The sequence below is a fragment of the Cynocephalus volans genome, chromosome 3, assembly GCF_027409185.1.
Source record: "Cynocephalus volans isolate mCynVol1 chromosome 3, mCynVol1.pri, whole genome shotgun sequence".
Taxonomy (NCBI): Eukaryota; Metazoa; Chordata; class Mammalia; order Dermoptera; family Cynocephalidae; genus Cynocephalus; species Cynocephalus volans.
This window is the reverse complement of record NC_084462.1, coordinates 3,570,146-3,589,735: the sequence shown is the minus strand read 5'-3', so window position 1 is coordinate 3,589,735 and position 19,590 is coordinate 3,570,146. Positions and strand designations below refer to the sequence as shown.

The 19,590-nt window shown below is 51.7% G+C and overlaps 1 long non-coding RNA gene across 3 annotated transcripts; it reads left to right on the top strand.

The window, feature by feature from the left end:
- Nucleotides 1-6,579: 6,579 nt before the first annotated feature.
- Nucleotides 6,580-18,891, top strand: LOC134374073 (uncharacterized). 3 transcript variants are annotated; one of them, XR_010023009.1, is made up of 7 exons: nt 6,580-6,703; nt 6,873-7,026; nt 7,344-7,423; nt 8,155-8,238; nt 8,638-8,703; nt 15,022-15,105; nt 17,156-18,891. It is a non-coding gene; the product is annotated as an uncharacterized LOC134374073 (long non-coding RNA). The 3 variants fall into 3 exon arrangements; XR_010023008.1 differs by lacking the exon at nt 7,344-7,423; XR_010023010.1 differs by lacking the exons at nt 7,344-7,423; nt 8,638-8,703.
- Nucleotides 18,892-19,590: the final 699 nt, after the last annotated feature.

Genomic DNA, 19,590 nt, shown 5'->3' with positions numbered 1-19,590 from the left:
CCCTTAGGAACCCAGGCTTCTGTCAGTGTCCACCGATAGCAGATGGTCCTGGATGAGGGAATAAAGTGAATATGGGGGTCTCCAGGGGAGAGATGGAGCTGGCCTCTCAGGGAGGTCCCTAAGCAGAGCTGCTGCTGGATGAATGCACGCATCAAATGCCCATGCGGTCACAGATGTCACAGGCTTTGGCATTCTAGGACACTCTCAAAACCTGGTGAAACAACAAAGAAATGAGGTGTTCCTTGTCATTCACGACCTGCTGATCCTTGCCAGGATGGCTGCCATCGGTTCTTGAAGGAACCTCAGCCAAAACCTCTGGGGATTACTGATCCATCTGCCAAGAGAACAGGTGACTCGCATTTGTCCTGAAATTGAATCTTCTGAGTATGGAGAGGGTCACCAAGAATGGGTTGTGGGCATTGTGGAAAGGAAACTGGACAGCCCAGATCCTCGATGATTCTCGAGTCACCCAGGTCCTAGAACTGGGGCCACCGCTGCGGCTCTTGCTTCTGACAATCCAGCACCTCCTGTCAGCCTAGTTTGTGAGGTGGAATAGCCAAAGTTGTTTGGACCTGAGAGTCTTTGCACACAACCATGAATGATTCTCAAGAGCTGATTTCAAGAAATTTCCAGAGAAGGCTGCCTGCATAGTGCTTCCAGCTACCCTTTCTAGGTGGATTGAATCAGCCCATCAAATGCTGCCTCTGCACATTCCAAGGCAGCGTTTGGGGGGTGTTTGCTCATCTCTTGGGCAGGAGTGGAAAAACCTGTTTCCTCCATCCAAAGCAAGATGAGGCTATTCCAGTATGAGGGATTTTTCTTTGCACTGGGTGATTCCTTTCTGCACAGTGAATGAGATTATTTGTTAGAATTACACACACACACAAAATAGCAAAATGAAAAAAAACTTAGATCAGAAGCAAATGAGTTTGGACCAATACTGCTGATAACTCTAAATTGTTAAGAGAGATCTTAGGTTGCAATGTCAAATTTTTTATTAGGTTTTTCTGAAGTACTGGCTTTTTCCTGCTATGGACAAAAATTGAGCAGTCTGTCCAATGACTGGGAAAGGAGCACCTGCCACAGTCTGAAATGATCTCTGCTAGTTATGTCTCTCCCTTTGAACTCCATCAAATTCTGCAAGAGGCAGAGCAAGCCCCAGAGGCCAGGTCCTGGTGGTCATTAAGATGTTAAATCTTGTGCTGAAAATTCCTGGTGACTTAATCAATAAAGAGTGATTTCTAGCTAAATAAATAAAAGGGACTTTGCTGGAAAATAAATGAATAAATAAAAAATAAAATCTTTGCAGGTCGTAACATCATAGGGTATTAGAAGATGGTGCAGTCTTTATCGATTAGTGGACTGATGTCTCTGTGGTGCTTTTAGGCAGATGGCTTCTGGTCCTGCCTCTTCCACCTCTGTTGCCACCTTTGCTCAGGTACTTCCAGAGCTGGGCTCAGCAGGGACCATCAGTCCATGGCACAATCCAGTGAGCATTACAGCCTCAGGGTGCCCAGTGAGGAGCATGGTGGCCAGCAGGGGCCCTGGAGCTGTCCCAAGGTGGCTCTGTGTGGAAGGGACTGTGACCACATAAATACAGCCTGCCAAAACCAAAGCCAAACCCAAGTGTCCCCACCTCAACATCCCGCTAGCAACATCCCAAGGCACCTGCGGTGGCCCCATCCCACATGGAGCGAAGTGTTCTGGAGGTGAGTGTGGTTAGGATTTCTCGGGTTTGCAAACTTTACCAAAACCTATGACCGTGAGCATCAATAGTCTCCTCCCAGAGTCTTGACGGGACCTTGAAGCCAGGATCCTGGCAACTTCAGTCTACTTAGCTTTACTGTTGAGCCACACCAGTAAGTATTTGTTGTATTTGTTGAATTGAGTAAAAGACACAGGCCCAGCCCTTGAAGAGCTCACGTCAAAGGGCAGAGACCCAACATGAGGCACCTGGGCATCTTGTCCAAACTGAATTCCTGAGTGCACCTGAGGGTCGCCTGAGCAGCGGGGGCCCTGGAGCTGACCTACCCAGAGCACGTCTTCCAACTCAGAGGCCTGGGCCGGAAGGCTTCCAGCTGAGAGCAGGATACCGTCCCTCCTTTCTGGAGCAGTGTGGCAGTTATAAAAGGGGGTGGGACTGGTCTGTTCAGAGACTTGGTGGAATCTGGAAGCCCAGATTCCTGAGCTCTGAAACCAGAGCCGTGTGGGACAGGGAAGGTTTTTCAAGGAATCCTGGGGTGGGTGTGGGAGCCAAGGTCCTCTTGCAGGTGGCAATCATGATTTAACATGCAGCTGGGATGGGAGGAGGGAGTGGATGGGTCGGGTCAGCCTGAGCGAGTGGAGCCACCGGTCCATGCAGCAGACTTTCCCTCCAGCAGGAGGCTCTGCCTGTGTTGTCCAGTGGTCTGACCTGCAAACCAGCAGGTGGGCAATTTCAGGTACTTCTTTAGAAATCAACATGCTTCTTCCCAGGAGGGAGGTGACCCTGGACATTTTCTTTGGTATTGGGCTGTTCTCTAGGGGTCCAGAGCCCAGACTGCATTGGTGTGCTTACCCCATCACCCTAACCCTGGCCTGGGCTCACCTGCCCCACCCCATGTCACAGCTCTGCAGGGAGAGGCCTTGTCTTCCCTGGGGATTCTGGTGGGCTGCAGAGCCTGGGCTGCATCCACTACCTGCACACATTGCTCTGGCCTGGTTATACGAGCTTCTCGTGGAGCCTCAGGTCAGCTGAGCCACCTGGGACCTGGCTGTGCTGCCCGGTTGCTGCTGGGCCTTGGTCTCCCCTGTGCTCTGGTCGCATGCCTGCTGGTCAGGGAAGCCTGCTCAATGCCCAGGAACACCATGCCTGTGGGGCACAGTACGTGATAATACTGTTGAGGACCCGGTGTCATGTGTTCCGTGCATTGAAACCAACACTGAGAGCAGTATCCACACAGTTCACACGCCTGGCCGGGAGCAATGTAGATGGCATCCTGGATGCCTTAGTCTCCCACATGAAGACATGTTTTGTGACAACCTTGTAACGCAGGGTCCAGGTTCTCCTAAACGTCCAGGCACTCATGCTGCTCAAAGGTCTGAAACAGGAAGAAAGCTGATCTGAGTTTCTGTTCTTGCAAGAGGTGGTGGGAAGTTGTAATCCGTGAAATACTAGATGGCCCTGAAAATATACAGGCCGAAACTGAAATACGGGCCCCAGAGATGAACTTTGGTGAATCTCCACCCAAGGAGGAGCCGGGATCTCCACACCCACCTGCCCCTGCTTTATGTCATGGGTCATCCATGACAGAAAATCTCAATTTGTCATCTTTAGACTATAATCTGTACTAGCTAAGGGCTCAAGGTTTAGCCTGTTTGACAACCTCCTGACGTACCGCTGTTGCCCAAAGCCCACATTTCTTCCAGGGCCCAAATGCAACTTTGGCTTCAGGAATGACCAGTGACCATGTCCCATAGCTAAGCACTCCAAGTTGAACGAGCTGGTATCCTTAGTTTACATAAGGACCTCAATGAGGACGTGGATGGGAAGTTAGGCAGGAACTTTGGCTGTATAAGATGACCCCTTTGCCTTGTTTGGGGAGACACTGCTTTGGGAGCGATCTCCAGTGTTCTCTTTACTTGCAGGTAATAAAGCCTTTTCCTCCCTCCGTGGTCTTGATGGGTTTTGTGCTCTCCAAGGGGTGGGCCCCCACTGTCCAGTAACCACCTCAGTCCTCGGGACTTCACTAGCTGAGTGTGGAAGTCCTCGGCTGTGCTTAGGTAGAACTCTACCAGGTAAGAGCCAATAGGTCCACTCTCCAAGCAGGTTCCACTCCTGTTTCTCAGGAGGACCTGGCTCTAGAACTGTCACTGGTCATGAGAAGGGGCTCCCGACCTCTCAGCTGAGGCATCTGGGGAGGCGTCATCTCCAGACCAATCACAACATCAGCTTAGAAGCCAAGAAGGGCTTCCCAGCTCCAAAATAAACTGGGCCTTCGGCCTCTTTAGGAACTAAGTCTTAAATTCTTTTCAGCATTTCCATTCTTTACACCTCCCCCAGACTTAGTTCCCCACTTCTAGTGTTGTGGGGCGAACACACAGAGGAATCTAAGACCGGTGTCAGTGTTGTAGTTTTATAGCTCTTTATTTTAGTGTTGCAGCTGTTTGTTCAGTGTTACAGCGCCTCTTTTTGCTTGCAAGCAAGGAGAGCACTGGGGAGCAAGAACTCCTAAACCAGTGTCTCCTAGAACAAAGGAAAAGACTCCCTTATATAGCCTAAATTCCCACCCTGTTCCCTTCCAGGTTCCCATTCAGGTCCTCTTATGTAAATGAGGAATGCTGTCCTGCTAACTTGGATTTGCTGATTGTGGGACACAGTCCCTTGGTCACTTCAGGAGCCTAATTTGCCTTGAGCCCCTGGGGGGTGTGAGACTGCTGTTATCTCCCAGAGGGTGGGTGCAGAAAGCAAGCAGGCTACATCACAGGGGCCAAAGTCTGCAGTAGAGCACAGAGTTTCTAAACCAGTTTCTCAAGTGGAAAAATGAAAGGCTCAACAATTAGAAAATGCTCAGGGTTCCCTGCAACACTAGGGGATTTTCCGGTCACATGCTGACTGAGCTGCTATTTCATAAAACCCCAAATCCAAATCCCAAAGGAAATTAACCTGAAAATCCTGATTCTGTAATGAGCTTGGTCTGGTACTTTCATTTCATGCAGATCAACTGCTGAGAAAGAAGTTAAGAGCTCTCCTTTCCCATCTTGGCTGTGCCTTTCTGAGCAGGGGCCACCGGAGCAGCTCTGGATGTACGTGGAGGTGTGACTCATGAGCCGTGGGCACAGCCCAGCAAGAGCACCTCCCAGAGTGGAGGTCTGGGAGGAAGAAAAATACCTAGTCTGGATCTGGCCATGATCTCATTACCTTCCAATCCACCCTGGCCACCACTGGGGACTGCCATCAGTGCCCCGTGGGAGCCCAAGGGAAAGTGCAGTCCCTGAGGACCCCAGCTGGCCTGTCTGGAAATGTCTGGACCTGCAGCCTGCACAGGACCTGGAGAGGAAGGCACCGGCACTGGTTTTCTTTGTCAGTGTCTGCCCCATGCACGGTTTTGTGTGCTGCAGTGGAAATCGGAGGTGCCATGGCCTTGGCATCCTTCTAGGGAGCAGCACGCGGTGGGGCAGCACGGGGAGTTTCACCCGAGTAGCAGACTCCAGACCCAGGCGACCACTGTGGGGCCTTCTGAAGATGCTGCTGCTCCTTGATATAACATGGGACCCTTTCCTGGTGGTTTTCAAGGCATCACGGAGAATGGTATAAGTACCAAAAGGACTGGAATCAGGAAAAGGAAAATAGTAGATCCTGAGAAACTGTCGGTCTGCTTGACATTGCTTCCCAAAAGCTCCTGGGACAAATGGTTGACCTTACGATTTGTGACCATTAGGAAGAGGGTAGAGAGAGATTGCCGGGCATCTGTGCTAGGTCAGAGAGAGCAGCCCATTGCAAACTCACCCATTCCTTGTTTAGATAAAGATACTCAGTGAAATCCTCAGAAAAACCCCAAAGGGAGCATTTACAAATTTTTTCATAAGGTGTTTGACTTAAAATCCTATATATGGAAAAGAGAAATATGGGCTGTGCGGTAGCGCACTTGGACAAGTTGAACACGTAACATTTATTTATTATTTTTATTCCTATATTTATCACTATACAACGTAATCATTTTTTGTGGCCATTTACCAATTTCCTGTTAATCTGCCTTCCCCTCCCCCTTTGCCACTTCTGGTGGCCTCAGTTCTATTCTCTCCTTTTGAAAGTTCAATGAATTATTGCTATTGTTGTATTGTTCTTTTTTTGTTTATCTGTTTATTTTTAACTTTTTCAGCTCCTACTTGTGAGTGAGGACATGCAGTATTTCTCTTTCTGTACTTGGCTTATTTCACTTATAATTTTCTCCAAGTTTATCCATGTTGCTGCAAATGGCAGCATTTCATTCCTTTTTATGGCAGAGTAGTATTCCACTGTGCACATATACCACATTTTCCTTATTCAGTCATCTGTTGATGGACATTTAGGTTGGTTCCAACTCTTGGCTATTGTAAGTAGAGCTGCGATGAACACGGGAGTGCAGGTGTGAACCTGGTGTCAACTTTTTTTGCATAACTATGTAAATATTGCACAGGATGTTTATCCTATGAAACTTACTCGTTCTCTGAGATTCGATTTTAACTGCCGTCCAGGTACTCTCATTAGTTCTCTCTCCCCTGACTCAATGATTTTTTTCTCTTAATTGTGATAAAATTTACGTAATATAAAGTTTACCATTTCAACCCCTTTTTTATCATTGTTTATTTTTCTTTCTCACTTTCACACAAACGACGACACTGTAACCACTCTTCAGGGTACAGTTCCTTGTTACCTTATAAATTTTTGAAAGAACCAGGGAAGAAATGCACCAGGCTCCCGCCCATCGTGCCAGGCCCCCCCCCCGCCGTATCCTAGCAACGCTGGGACACGCCTCTCCAGGCTGCGAGCGCAGCACGCCGGGGTCACGTTCCGCCATCGCTGCTGCCCTCCGTGCGCGCTCCCGGCCGCGCCCCCGCCGGTTCTTATACCGGCGGCGGCGGCGGCGGCTGCGGCGGCGGCGCTCGGACGGTGACGTGGTGGCTGCGCTGCTCGTGCTACTGGCGCTTGCGCTGCCCAGCGTCTGCGGAGACTGGGCGGCTGGTAAGGAGGGGCCGGGGGTCGGGGGGAATAGGGAGCCGGGAAGTCGGGGGTCGGGGGGACCGGGGAGCCGGGCCGGGGGACCAGCGGGGTGAGGCCACCGGTTCGTAGGGTCTCGACCCGGAGAGCCCTGGGTGTGAGCAGCCCCCAACCCGGGGGACCTTCCGGGCAGGGGCGGCGCTGGAGGTGAGAGGATGGACCTGAAGAGTTCCTGCGGGTGGCAGAGCTTGGGAGTGAGGTCCTCGAGGTGTCGGAGGGCCCTATGAGTTCCCACCCAACCAGAGCTGTCCCCCAGGTGTCCCTGAGGTGCCTCTGTCCTGGTGTCCGTAAGTGTGAAGCCCTAGGCTTGCTGGTGGGCTGGGGGTCCCTGGCTGAGGTGGAGGGTCGAGGAACTAGCCTGAGCCCTGGGTGATGGCACGTGGAGGCGGCCCACCTGCCTTTCCCCGCGGCCGGCGGGAGGGAGGCCCCACGCCTGGGTCCTTCGACCTTCCCTTTGGACTAGAGGCCTGTCTAGTGCCTGCTCAACCCACCCTCCCTGGACTGGGTCCTGCAGGGCGTGGGGAGGAGACCCGAAGGAGGGACCACGATGGTGGCACGCCCTTCCTGCGGGGTGTCAGGGCAAGAGACTCTCCCCCAACCCCAGGACTCCCTGAGGCCCTGCATGGTTGATCCCGCCTGAAGAATCGGCCGTTGTCCTCCAGTGGGCGCTGGAACCAAGTGTGTGTAAGCAGCCCCGAAAGGGTCAGGCCTGGGCCTGGACCGGATTATCATTCTTTGCAGGATTTAGCCATAGCGTCTTGCCCCAGTATGCGCCTGCCCTGTGTTCCCTCCACAACGGCAAAGCCGGTGTTAGGTTCCAGTGAAGGGCCCTGCCTGCGTGGGGAGGCAGGAGCTCCCAGATTTTGATGCATGTTGCTCTCTCTGATTTTGTCTCATTTGGGGGCACAGAATCAGATGGCATCTAGTCCACCCTCATCCTTTTCCAGGTGGGGAAACTGAGGCCCGGGAGGGGAGTTGAGGTGTTCCAGGGTCACAGTGTGGTCTCCTTGGGCACCCAGTTCAGAGCAGGGAATATTGAGAGCTGTTTTTATTAGACTCCCATGGCCTCTGGATCTCAGTGCTGTGCACAGGACTGTGCCATGTTTTGAGGGTGGGCACACATGGTTTAGAGACTGCTTGTGGGAAAATGGATTGGGGTATATTTTTCCAGGAGAAAAGCAAGACAGCCTCTTTTCTGGTTGATAGAAATTGTTTTCCTTTATTGAGACCCCAGTTTGGTTCTGAGGTAAAGATTCATAGGGACAGACACATAGGGAGCCAAGGTCTGGGGGCTCTTGGAGAGGAGGGAGCGGCCTGAGCTGGGTCAGCTGCCCTGAGCAGGGAACCGCAGGGCCAGGGAAGAGCTGCCTCTTGTTGGAGCTTCACCACGTGCCTCACCTCTTCCTCATCATCAGAATGTCCCTTTATGGAATGCCTCCCGGCCAGGGCGTTGGCCCAGCAGTGTGGCAGCTCTCTGGAAGACACAGAGCCCCAACGAGGTGAGTGCAGGACGTAAGCTGCTGCAGGAAGAACTGAGCTCGTCTGGGTTTCAGGCTCAGCACAGGTTTCCACACTGAGTTTGTTTGGACAGACTAATGGGTAAAGGAGGTTGGTCTTCCCCTGCCAGTTGTCACACGCACTTGGTGGTTCTGTTGCATTTGCACCAGGGGCGGAGAAGAGTTTCTGCTGAGCACAAAGCTGAGCACTTGAGTAAATGACCTTTGGGTCTTCCCTGGGTTTGACCACCAGAGCTCCAGCCCAGGAAGCCACTGGGGTCTGTGCCACGTGTCAGGGGCCATCCATGCACCGTCCCACCGTACAGCAAGGTGTGCATGTGGTGGGGGTGTCTGAGTCTGTGCATGCGTTTGAGTTTTGTTTTCCTTTTTTGCTCTTAACAGCTCCACTTTTCGAAGGACACTTGCAAAGATCTGAAAAGCTGGGTCGCACGTGTTTGTTCTGCATGGGTAGATACTCTTGTTTTCTCTTACGGGACTAGTGACCATGTTTCCCCATCCTGGCCATGTCAGCCCTCATGAAATGTGATGTGGGGATGTCTGCTGGGGACAAGCCCCCCCAGGTTTGCTAGCTGAGGTCCTGAGGGCCTGTGGGGACTGGGTCCATGGGTGCCGTTGGAGGTGGACTGGGCCCGAAGGTGCATTTGGGTTGGGGCTGCTCCTATGGGTGTACTTTACAGGGGGACTGGTCCCATGTGGGTACTTTGGGGGGGCTGGGCCCATGGGAGTACTTTGGTGGGGACTGGTCCCATGGGTGCAGTTCGGTGGGGGCTGGGCCCATGGCTGCACTTCTGTGGGAGCTTGGCCGGTGAGTGCAGTTGGTGGGGGTGGGACCCATGGGTACATTGTGGGGGGCATGGCCTGTGGGTGCAGTTGTGTAGGGGATGAGACCTTGGGTGTACTTTGGGGAGGTTGTGTCCTTGAGGGTATTTTGAGGGAGGCTTGGCCTGTAGGGAAACCTTGGTGGAGACTGACTCCATGGGTGCAGTTCAGTGGCAGCTGGGCCCGAAGGTGCAGTTGGGTAGGGCCTGGTCCTATGGGTATACTTTGGGGGGGGACCAGTCCCATGTAGGTACTTTAGGAGGGGCTGGTCCCATGGGGGTATTTTGGTGGGGGCTGGCCCCGTGGGTGTCATTGGGTGGTTGCTGGGCCTGTGGGTGCAGTTGGGAGGGGGCAGGGCCAGGGAGTGCACTTTTTGGGGTGCTGGGCATGTAGCTGCACTTCTGTAGTGGCTTGGCCCATGAGTGCAGTTGGTGGGCGGTGGGGCCTGTGGGTGCAGGCAGGAGGGCGTGGCCCATGGGTGCAGTTGTGTAGGGGCTGAGCCCTTGGGTGTACTTTGGGGAGGTTGTGTCCTTGGGGTTACTTTAAGGGAGACTTGGCCAGTGGGGGTGCTTTGGTAGGGACTGGGCTCGTGGATGCAATTGGAGGTGAGCTGAGCCCAAAGGTGCAGTTGGGTAGGGGCTGGTCCTATGGGTGTACTTTGGAGGGGGACTGGTCCCATGGGGGTATTTCAGGTGGGCTGGGCCCATAGGGGTACTTTGATGGGGACTGGCCCCATGGATAAAGTTCAGGGGCTGGGCCCGTTTGCATACTTCGGTAGGTCTGGGCCTGTTCTTGAACTTAGTTGTGGCCTGGGCCCGTGGGTGCAGTCAGGGATGAGCTGGGCCCGTGGGTGCATTTTGGTGGGGGCTGGAACCATGGCTGCAGTTGTTGGGGCCTGGCCCTGTTCGTGCAGTTGGGTGGGGACTGGGCCCATGGGTGCAGTTGTTGGGCTTAGGCCCATTGGTGCAGTTGGGTGGGGTTTGGGCATGTGGGTGTGCTTTGGGGATTTCTGGGCCCGTGGGGGGACTTTGGGGGGACTGGCCCCACGGATGCCATGGGGTGGGGCTGGGCCCGTGGGTGCGGTTGTGTGGGATCTAAGACCATGGATGCAGTTGGCTAGGCCTGAGCCTATGGGTGTTCTTTTTGGGTTGCTGGGCCCATGGGGGTACTTTGGCAGGTGCTGGATCCATGGGTGCATTTGGGGGAGGGCTGGACCAGAAGGTTCTTTGCCCATGGGTGTAGTTGGGTATGGCTGTCCGTGGGTGCACTTTGCTGGGGTCTAGGTCCATGGGTGCAGTTAGGATGGTTGGGCTCAGGTGTGTAGCTGGGGGGTTCTGGTCCCATGTATGCACTTGGGTGGGGGCTGGGCCCATGTGGGTAGTTGGTGGGGCTTGGGCCCATGGGGGCAGTTGGGTTGGCTGGGCCTATGAGGGCAGTTGGTGGGGGCTGGGCTTATGAGGCAGTTGGCGGGGGGCTGGGCTGGTGGATGCAGTTGGGGGGCTGGGCCCATGGGGGCAGTTGGTGGGGGCTGAACCCGTAGGGGCAGTTGGTGGGGCTTGGGGCTGTGCAGGCAGTTAGGTGTGCGATGGGTCCGTGGGTGCACTTTGGTGTGCACTGGTCCCCTGTGTACAGTTGGTGGGGGCTGGGCCCAAGGGTTCAGTTGGTTTGGGACTGGGTCTGTTGGTGCAGTTTTGGGGTGGCTGGACCCGTGGGTGCGTTTTGTGGGGCCTGGGCCCATGCGTGCAGTTGGTGGGAGCTGGGCCTGTGGGTGCAGTTGGTGGGGCTTGGGGCCATACAGGCAGTTAGGGGTGCAATGAGTCCATGGGTGCACTTTGGTGGGCACTGGTCCCATGTGTGCAGTTGGGTGGGGGTGCTGGGCCTGTGGGTGCAGTTGGATGGGGGCTTGGCCAGTGTTAGTTTTTTGGTGGTAGAAGGGCCCATGGGTGAAGTTGTTGGGGGGCTGGATCTGCAAGTCCAGTTGTAGGGGTGCTGGACCTGCAGGTACACCTTTGTGGGGGCTGGGCATGTGGGTGCAGCTTGGGGGAACCTGGGCTTGTGGATACAGTTGTGTGGGGTTATGCTCATGCATGCACTTGGGTGGGGGTTGGGTGTGTGGGTGTGCTTTGGGGGGTCTGGGCCCGTGGGTGTGCTTTGGGGGGCTGGGCCCATCGGTGCAGTTGGGTGGGGGCTGGGCCCGTAGGTGCAGTTGAGTAGGCCTGGGTCCATGGGTGTACTTTTGGGGCATTGGGTTTGTGAGGGTACCTTGGGGAGGCTGGGCCTGTGGGGGACTTTGGTGGGTACTGGGCTCATGGTTGCATTCAGGGGAGGGCTGGGCCAGAGGGTTCTGTGCCCATGGGTGCAGTTGGATCTAGCTAGCCCAAGGGTGCAGTTGGGTGGGGGCTGGGCTCGTGAGTGTACTTTGCGGGGCGGTGTATTAGTCCGTTTTTGTTGCTTACAACAAAATACTTGGAACTGGGTAATTTATAAAGGAAACAAAGTTTATTGTTTACAGTTTCTGAGGCTGAGAAGTCCAAAGTCCATGTGATGGTGGTGACAGTGACCCAGGGGTCTCACATTGGAAGGTGATGGAAACAGAGAGAGCAAAGAGAGCAAAAGGCAGACTCTCCTCTTCCTTTAAAGCCCTCAGGGGCTGGCCTGTGGCTCACTTGGGAGAGTGTGGTGCTGATAACACCAAGGCCGCGGGTTTGGATCTCTACATAGGCCGGTTAGCTCACTGGGTGAGCATGGTGCTGACAACACCAAGTCAAGGGTTAAGATCCCCTTACCGGTCATCTTTTAAAAAAATAAATAAATCCCTCAGAACCCCACCCCTGATCACTGTTTTTAATCCATTCACTACTGCATGCACAGTCCTACAATCCAATCACCTCTTCAAGGCTCCACCTTTCAATTACCATAATAGGATTTCCCACCCTCTTAACAGTCACAGTGGAGGCTTAGTTTCTAATACATAGAACTTGGGGGACACAATTCAAGCTTCAAGGAGTTTTGGGGGGACATAATTCAATCCACTATCAGGGGTTTTGTCATTGGGAGTACTTTGAGGGAGGCTGGGCCCATTGGTGAAGTTGGTGGGGACTGAGACCTTGGGCGCAGTTGGGTGGCAGCTGGGCCCATGGGTGTAGTTCAGTGGGGCTGGGCCTGTGGGTGTACTTGGCTGGAGGCTCTGCCCGTTGGTTGCTTCGGGGAGGGGCTGGGACCCTGGGTGCACTTCTGTTGGGGATTGGCAAGTGGGTGCACTTTTGTGGGTGCTGGACCCTTGGGTGCAGTTGGTTGGGGGCCGGCCCGTGGGGATACTTTTGTGGCGACGGTCATCCACAACCCGCCCAGTCCTTTTATCAGGTTCTTGACTCTACCACAGGAAAGAATTCAAGGACAGAGTCACGGTAGCAAGTGAGAACTAGTTTAATGTAACAGAGAAGAAGTACAGATTCCATTGAGAGAGTGCGGCCTAGCTCCAGAGACTGAGCAGGGCCCACACCAAGTCTAACACCAAAGTAAGTTCAGCACAGACATCCAGTCTAACACAAAAGCAAGAAATACATAAGTTCAGTACAGAGCACAGGCTGGCTCAAGAGCGGGAGCAGCCACTTGCTGAAAGTAACTTCCATACAAAGTAAAGCAGACACCCCTCAGCCAGGGAAGTGCAGGCTCCCTCCAGGAAAGTAAGTTACAAGCCCACCTGCAGCTGGGATTCTGCTTCTGTAGTTTCTTTACCTAACAAATATTCAGCTAAGGGGATGGCTCCCAGTTATGTAACATCAGTCTTGCATGTGTTCAGTCTGTCTCTTCCTGGAGCGTGTTCGTTGGTCAGACCCTATTGCATGCACCAGGCACATTCAAGAATGTTCTGCGTTCTCTACTGAGCATTCCCAGCCACTGGATTTGCATAAGCCAGCACCTTGTGGTCTCATTTTCTCTGTTATGGTGGAGTATGCTTTGAGGAGAGACCACTCCAGCATAATAGAAGAAAAGTTCTCTTCTTTTTTTCCAGTCTCCGCTGGTGACTCTCCTTGTGTCACTGTACTCAGGTGTCTGGCGGTCTACCTGTAGAGTAGCTGTGACTACTGCTGTGGCATCGATCCCCTTTTGCAGCAGCTGTAGCTATGGTGGGCCACCTGCGAGAAAGTGGTGTTTTTGGCGTGCTCCTTGCCTGTTTCCCGGCAGGGGATGCTTCCTTCGGGTCCTGCTTAGGACCCTGGGCATGCTGTTTCTTCTCTCTGCTTTTTGTATGTACTGTCTCTGAACCCCATCCTCCACCTCACAATCACGTACCCTCTCCATCTAGCACTGCAGGTCTGTTCATTTTTCCCTGGATGTGCTCAGGCCTTGGTCATCTTTGTTCCCTCTGTTCCTTTTGCCTGAAAGGGACTTCCACCTCTCATCATCTAGCCACCAGTGGTGGTTTTACACACCCTGCTTTAACTGTGAAGTGGGTATGTCTCCTCCAGGAAGCCTTCCTGGGCCACCACATCTGCATTGCCTTATTTACATTGCCGTGCCCAGGGCAGATGAGGCCTGAGTCACCTCCATCATGTGGTCTTGTGAGCACGTGTTCCTAGGTCCCCTCCCCCAACCAGACTGAGTTTCTCTGACTAAACCCCTCTCTGAGGCACTCCAGTAACTCAGTAAACTGGTGTCCCATGAGCACTGGATAAAGGACAAGAGTCTTCAGGGTGAATCTGGCTTCTAAGTTGTCAGTGAAAGTATTGAAGCGGGGATGGAATGCAGGGCTGGAATGACAACTTGTCTGGGCGTCCTGTGAAGCTTCTTGGGGCCTGAATCCAGCCAGGTGGAGTCTGTCAGTGCAGAGATGAATCTACACCACCCTGTACAAAGAAAGATGGGGCAGGAGCCAGGCTCTGGGCTCACACTTACTCCCTCTTTCTGGGTTCCCTATCAGACTCTTGGTTTTCCTTGGTCTTCATTTGTGTGTCTTTCCCTAATGCCAGTCTCTTTCTGTCTGTATCCTTCCTCTTTGGGTCAATAAGTTTGTCACTCTGACCCTCTGTCACTTACTCTCTAGCATCCACAGCTTTGAGTAATGGCTCAATTCTGTCTGTCCTGGAGGGTCAGCCCCTGTCCCTGGTCTATGTCATTAATAGCAACCCTTCCGCCAAGCTGAGCTGGGTCCGAGGGAGCCCGATGCTGAGCCTCTCACAGCCCTCAAACTCTGGGGTTCTGGAGCTGCCCGGGGTACACATCAGGGATGAAGGAGAATTCACTTGCCGACCTCAAAACTCTCTGGGCTCCCAGCACATCTCCCTGAGCCTCTCCTGACAGAGTGAGTGTGAAGATACTACATACCAGACCCCAGCCGTCCAGTTCCCTGGATTCTGAGCAAGCAGCCCCTGCCACTCAGTGTGGGAAATAGGGGTATGCTTGACTCGGCCTCAAACTCAGCTGTGAGGCCTGGAATGCCCATGGAGCTAGAGCCCGCTGTTTCTGCTGGACAGTCAGGTCGTTTGTTGGGGTAAGGCATAGGCTGATGAGGTCCCACCTCCAGGATGCAGGAAGGGTCTGGAGATCCCTACCAGGAAAAGAAGGACACAAAATTGTGTTTTAGCAGGTGGATTGGCCTCATTCCACTTTTCCGCAGGGAAGTCAGTGTCCATGGGAGAGGTGGGTCTGGTGGCCATTGGGGAGGTGTCTCTTAAGATCCTGCTTCTCTGCCTCTGCCCCATGGACCAAGGAGAGGTATGGGGAAGGCAGGGGGCATGATGCTGAATCCCAGAGTCCCAGTGCTGGAGGGACCTGAAGGGGTCAAGGGAGCCTGGAGCCAGGCAGGAGACAGTTGGTGGTAAAATTCCACACGGGTCTATTGTTGTCTGTCCCAAGCTTTGGCCAAATGTTCAGGGGAGGTGGGTCTGCTGCTCACCGCATCCTGATCTGACCACACTGAAAGGCCCTTGTCACTTCACTCAGAGTGAAGTCCCGCGAGAAGAAGGAGGCAAGGACAACAATGCAGTAGGAAGAGGATGCATACACTGTCATGGGTTAATCTCTCACGTGAGTGCTGTGGGTGTCTCACCATCCAACATCCCACTAGACACCTCCCCCATGATGGCCCCAGGTTGCTCTGCTCAGCATGGCCAAAGTTGAGCTGCCATTTTCCTCCTTGTGTTAGTCCATTTGCTGTTGCTCCTAACAGAATACCTGAAACTGGATAATTTATAAGAAAACAAAATTAATTTCCTACAGTTTTGGAGGCTGGGAATGCCAAGGTTCAAGGGACACATCTGGTAGTTCCACAGTCAGGAATCTCTTTGGTGATTCCATTCCTACGGCTCCACTAGGCATGGCCCTGGTGGAGATTTTCTGCTGTAGCTCTGACTCCACATTTCCACTCAGTGTTGTTCTAGTGGAGCCCCCAGGCTTTTCCATACATCCTTGAAATGTGGGTGGAGGCTGCTATGCTTCCACAGCTCTGGCATTCTGCCAGCCTGCAGGCTTAACACCATGTGGACACCGCCAAGGCTTCTGGTTTGTATCTTCCAAAGCAGTGGTTCAGCAGCACCTGGGGCCAATTTAACTACAACTAGAACAGCTGGAGCAGCCAGGAGAAGCAGTGTCCCAAGGTGGCCCTGGGCAGCAAGCCTGTGGAGAGCACCCCAGGCCGGTTCCCTAAAACCATTCTGTTTCCCTAAACCTCTGAGCCTGTGATGGGAGGGGCAGCCTTGAAAATCTCTGAAGTGCCTTCAGGTCTTTCTTCCTTTCTCTTGATGATCTCTTCTTTCTGTACTAATCATAGCAGATGATTGGTGCCTACACCCTTGGTTTCCTTTCCCGAACACATCCTTTGTATTTATAATTAAAAAGGAAGCAGAGGGTGAAAAATTTGAAAGCTCTCCACATGGCCATATAAAGAATGAATTAATTATATAGCCTTTGCTGCCATAACTCAGCATAAGCTGTTAGAGGTAGCTGTGTAGCCACCTAAATGTTTTGCTGCTTAGAAATTTCTTCTGCCAAATACCCTGGTTCATCACTCTTAAGTTCCACATTCCATAAAGCCCTCTAGCATGGACACAATCCATCCAAGTTCTTTGCAACTTTATGACAAAGATGACCTTTGCTACAATTTCTAATAAGTTTTTCCTCATTTCTGTCTGAGACCTTCCCAGAATGGCCTTTACTATTCACGTTTCTATCAGCATTCTGGTCCCACAACTTAACCAGTCTCTAAGAAGTTCCAAACTTTTCCTGGTCTTCTTGTCTTCTTCTGAGCCCTCACCAGAGTCTAGGCTTTTCCTGATGTGCTTCTCCAAATTCTTCCAGCCTCTGCCCATTCCCCAGTTCCAAAGCCGCTTTCACCTCTTCAAGTATTTGTTATGAGCAACATCCCATTTCTCAGTACCAATTTTTTGTATCAGTCAGTTTTCTGTTGTTCATAACAAAAAACCCAGAAACTGGGTAATTTATAAGAACATATAATTTATTACTCACAGTTGTGGAGGCCGGGAAGTCTAAGGTCCAGACACACCTGGTGAGGTCCTCCTTCTTGGTGGGAGCTCTACAGAGTCCCATGGCAGTACAGGCCATCAGGTCCCAAAGGCTGGGCAAGAGCACTTGTTGACATGCTCACCTGCTGTCCTTATAAAGCCAGCAGTCCACACCCATGATAACCCGTTAAACCATTAACCCATTAGTCCATGAATAACTTCATCCATCACAGTGTAATCCTCACGATCCAGTCGCCTCTCAAAGGCCCCAGGTTTCCACACTGCCCTGTTGGGAATCAAGCTCCCACATAAGCTTTGGAGGGGGAAAACATTCAACCCATATCACTCCTCCAACTCATTTCTCAATCTGGGAGCCCCATCCTGCTGATGACACAGAGCCTGCATCTCTAAAGCCAAAACCAGGATGTGGTTCTCCACCTTGACCTCCTTCCCTTCCCCAGATCTAATAAATCACTAGCTCTTGTCCCTCCTTCCTCCTAAGCATGGCTCACCTCAGCGCCTTTTTCTCCATCCTGATCCTGGTCATTCCTGTGGCTTCATGTCTTCTCTGGGTCCCTGAATCCACCTCACTTCCTGCCTCCATCTCCCCAACACAGGCCTCCAGACTGCTTCCAGATGCAATCATCGTCCAGTTCCTCCACAGTATGAACAGCTGTGTTTCCTCTCCGTTGCTGGATAACAAGGTGCAAACGCCACAGCCTGGACTGAAAGACCTTGCACGGTGTGTCTTTTGCTGGACTCTGTTCCTGGGTCCTCCTTTCCCTGCATCACACAAAGTTTCATGACATCACCAGACCACACCCTCTTCTAACTCTGAGACATTGCATGTGTAGTTCCTTCTCCTGAAAGGCCCTTCACTCCTCTTTCATGCTTACCCAGGAACTGATCCCGGAGGTGGGTTGTGTGTTCATTGTATGGATTTCAGTGGAAGAGGAATATTCCTTTGTTTGTTCATAGACACACTCAGCCAGTACTGTTGAATATCTGCTACATGCCTGCACTGTCATAAGCTCCTGAGGAGCATCCATGAGCACAACTTCAAAAATCTTTGTTTCAAAGGATTGGAATACGCATTTTTCTAAAAGATGATATACAAATGGTTAATGAGCACATGAAAAGATGTTCAATATCAGTAGCCATTAGGAAAATGCAAATCAAAACTATAAATTAGATATTACTTCATACCTATTGGGATAGCTGTTATAAAACAGAACAAAAATATAAAGTAAGTATTCGTGAGGATGTGGAGAACTTGGACCCCTTTCGAACTGTGTATAAAATGGTGTAGTGCTGTGAAAAAAAATTGGTATTTCCTCCAAAAGTTGCAATTACCAGATAATCTGGCTTTTTCAGTCCCAGACATATTCCAAAAGAACTTGAAAGCATGGACTTAACACAGTTACATGAACACCAATGTTCACAGCAGCCAAGAGGCAGAAACAACCTGGGTTCCTATCAAGTGATGAATGGTTAAACAAAAGGTGGTTGTGAGGAAAATAGTTTAGTCAAGGCCCCTTGCCTCAGGTCCAGTTGGGGGTGGTGCAGCACCTTCTTTGTAAACAAGTTGTGTGGGGGTGGAGTTAGTGCGCATGCCACCTGGGTACTTTTAGCTTGCTGCTATTCTTGTGTGTTCTTCAGTGTGTGAAGCAGCAGCAGGCAGAGCTCACGTCTAAAAATAGAGCACATTTACTTTGCTGGCAGCTGCTCAGTTTTTCTTTGGACTTTGCCAGCAGCTGTTCAGTTTCTCTTTGGAATGCCTAGCTCTTAGATGTGTGTGTGCTGAATAAATATTATTCTTTCTTCAACCAAGGCTTCAAGGACCTTTTCCTGTTACCTAGCTCATAGACCTGCATGTGAAGGGCTTGTGAACAGGCTCGAGGGGTCTGTGAGCTCTGGACCCAGCCCTAGCTCTGCAGTGGTGTATCCATACAATGGAATATTCTCCAGCATTTAAAAGGAGTGAACTGAAGACTCATACATGCTACAACCTGAGTAAATCTTGAAAGAGTATGCCAAGTGAAAGAAGCTAGACACAAAAGGACAATAGTGTATGATTCTGCTTATATGAGCTACCCAGAATAAGCAAATTTGTAGAGACAGAGATAAAATGGTAGTTGCCAGATTGAGAGAAACAGGGTGGAGACAGGGAGTTATTGTGCAACTGGTAAAGAGTTTCTGTTTGGGGTGATGAAAAGTTCTGGAAATTGTGGTGTTGGTTACACAACATTGCAAATGTACTTAATGTCACATAATTATACTCTGTAAAATGTTTAAAATGGCAGATTTTATGTTACATATATTTTATCACAATAAAGGAAAAGAATCTCTGTCATCAAGGTGCTGTCATTCTGGGGAAAAAAAGGAAAAAAATAAATAATAAAAAGAGCATGTCAGAAAGAGATATATGCTTGGAGAAAAAAAACATGCAGGGAAAGGAGCTTGTGACATATTGGGGACAGTTTCTGTATCTGATAGTATAAGAAGATGATGTTTGAGCAAAGATGTGAAGGTGCTGTGGGAGCAGGTTGTCTTTGCCCATGAGAAAAGTATCCCAGGAAGAGGGAAAAGAAGGAACAGCGAGTGCAGCTGCTCAGAGGCAGAAGCAGGCCTGGTGTGCTGTGGACACCACAAAGGCCCATGTTTGAGAGCAGAGGGAGGCAGAGGAAGGGGAGCCACTGGGAGGACGATGCAGACCAGGTGGGGCCCTGCAGGCCAATGCAAGAACCTGGGAGCCTCTGACGAAAGCAGAGACATGATTGGACTTTCACTTTCACGGGATCCCCAGGGCTGCCCTGGTCAGAACAGGCTAGAGTGGGTCCAGGGCAGCAACAGAGAGACTGGGAAGGGCACTGCTGATCCTCCAGGAGGAGGGATGGTGGCTTGAGTAGGGAGGTCGTGTTGGAGGCGAGGACATGTTTGTGGATGAATGTTGAAGGTCAAGCTTAACAGGATTTTCTAATGAACGTGGTCAGTGAGGGAAAGAGAAGAGCAGGAATGATGCCAGAATGTTTCCTTCGAGGATCTGGGAGTA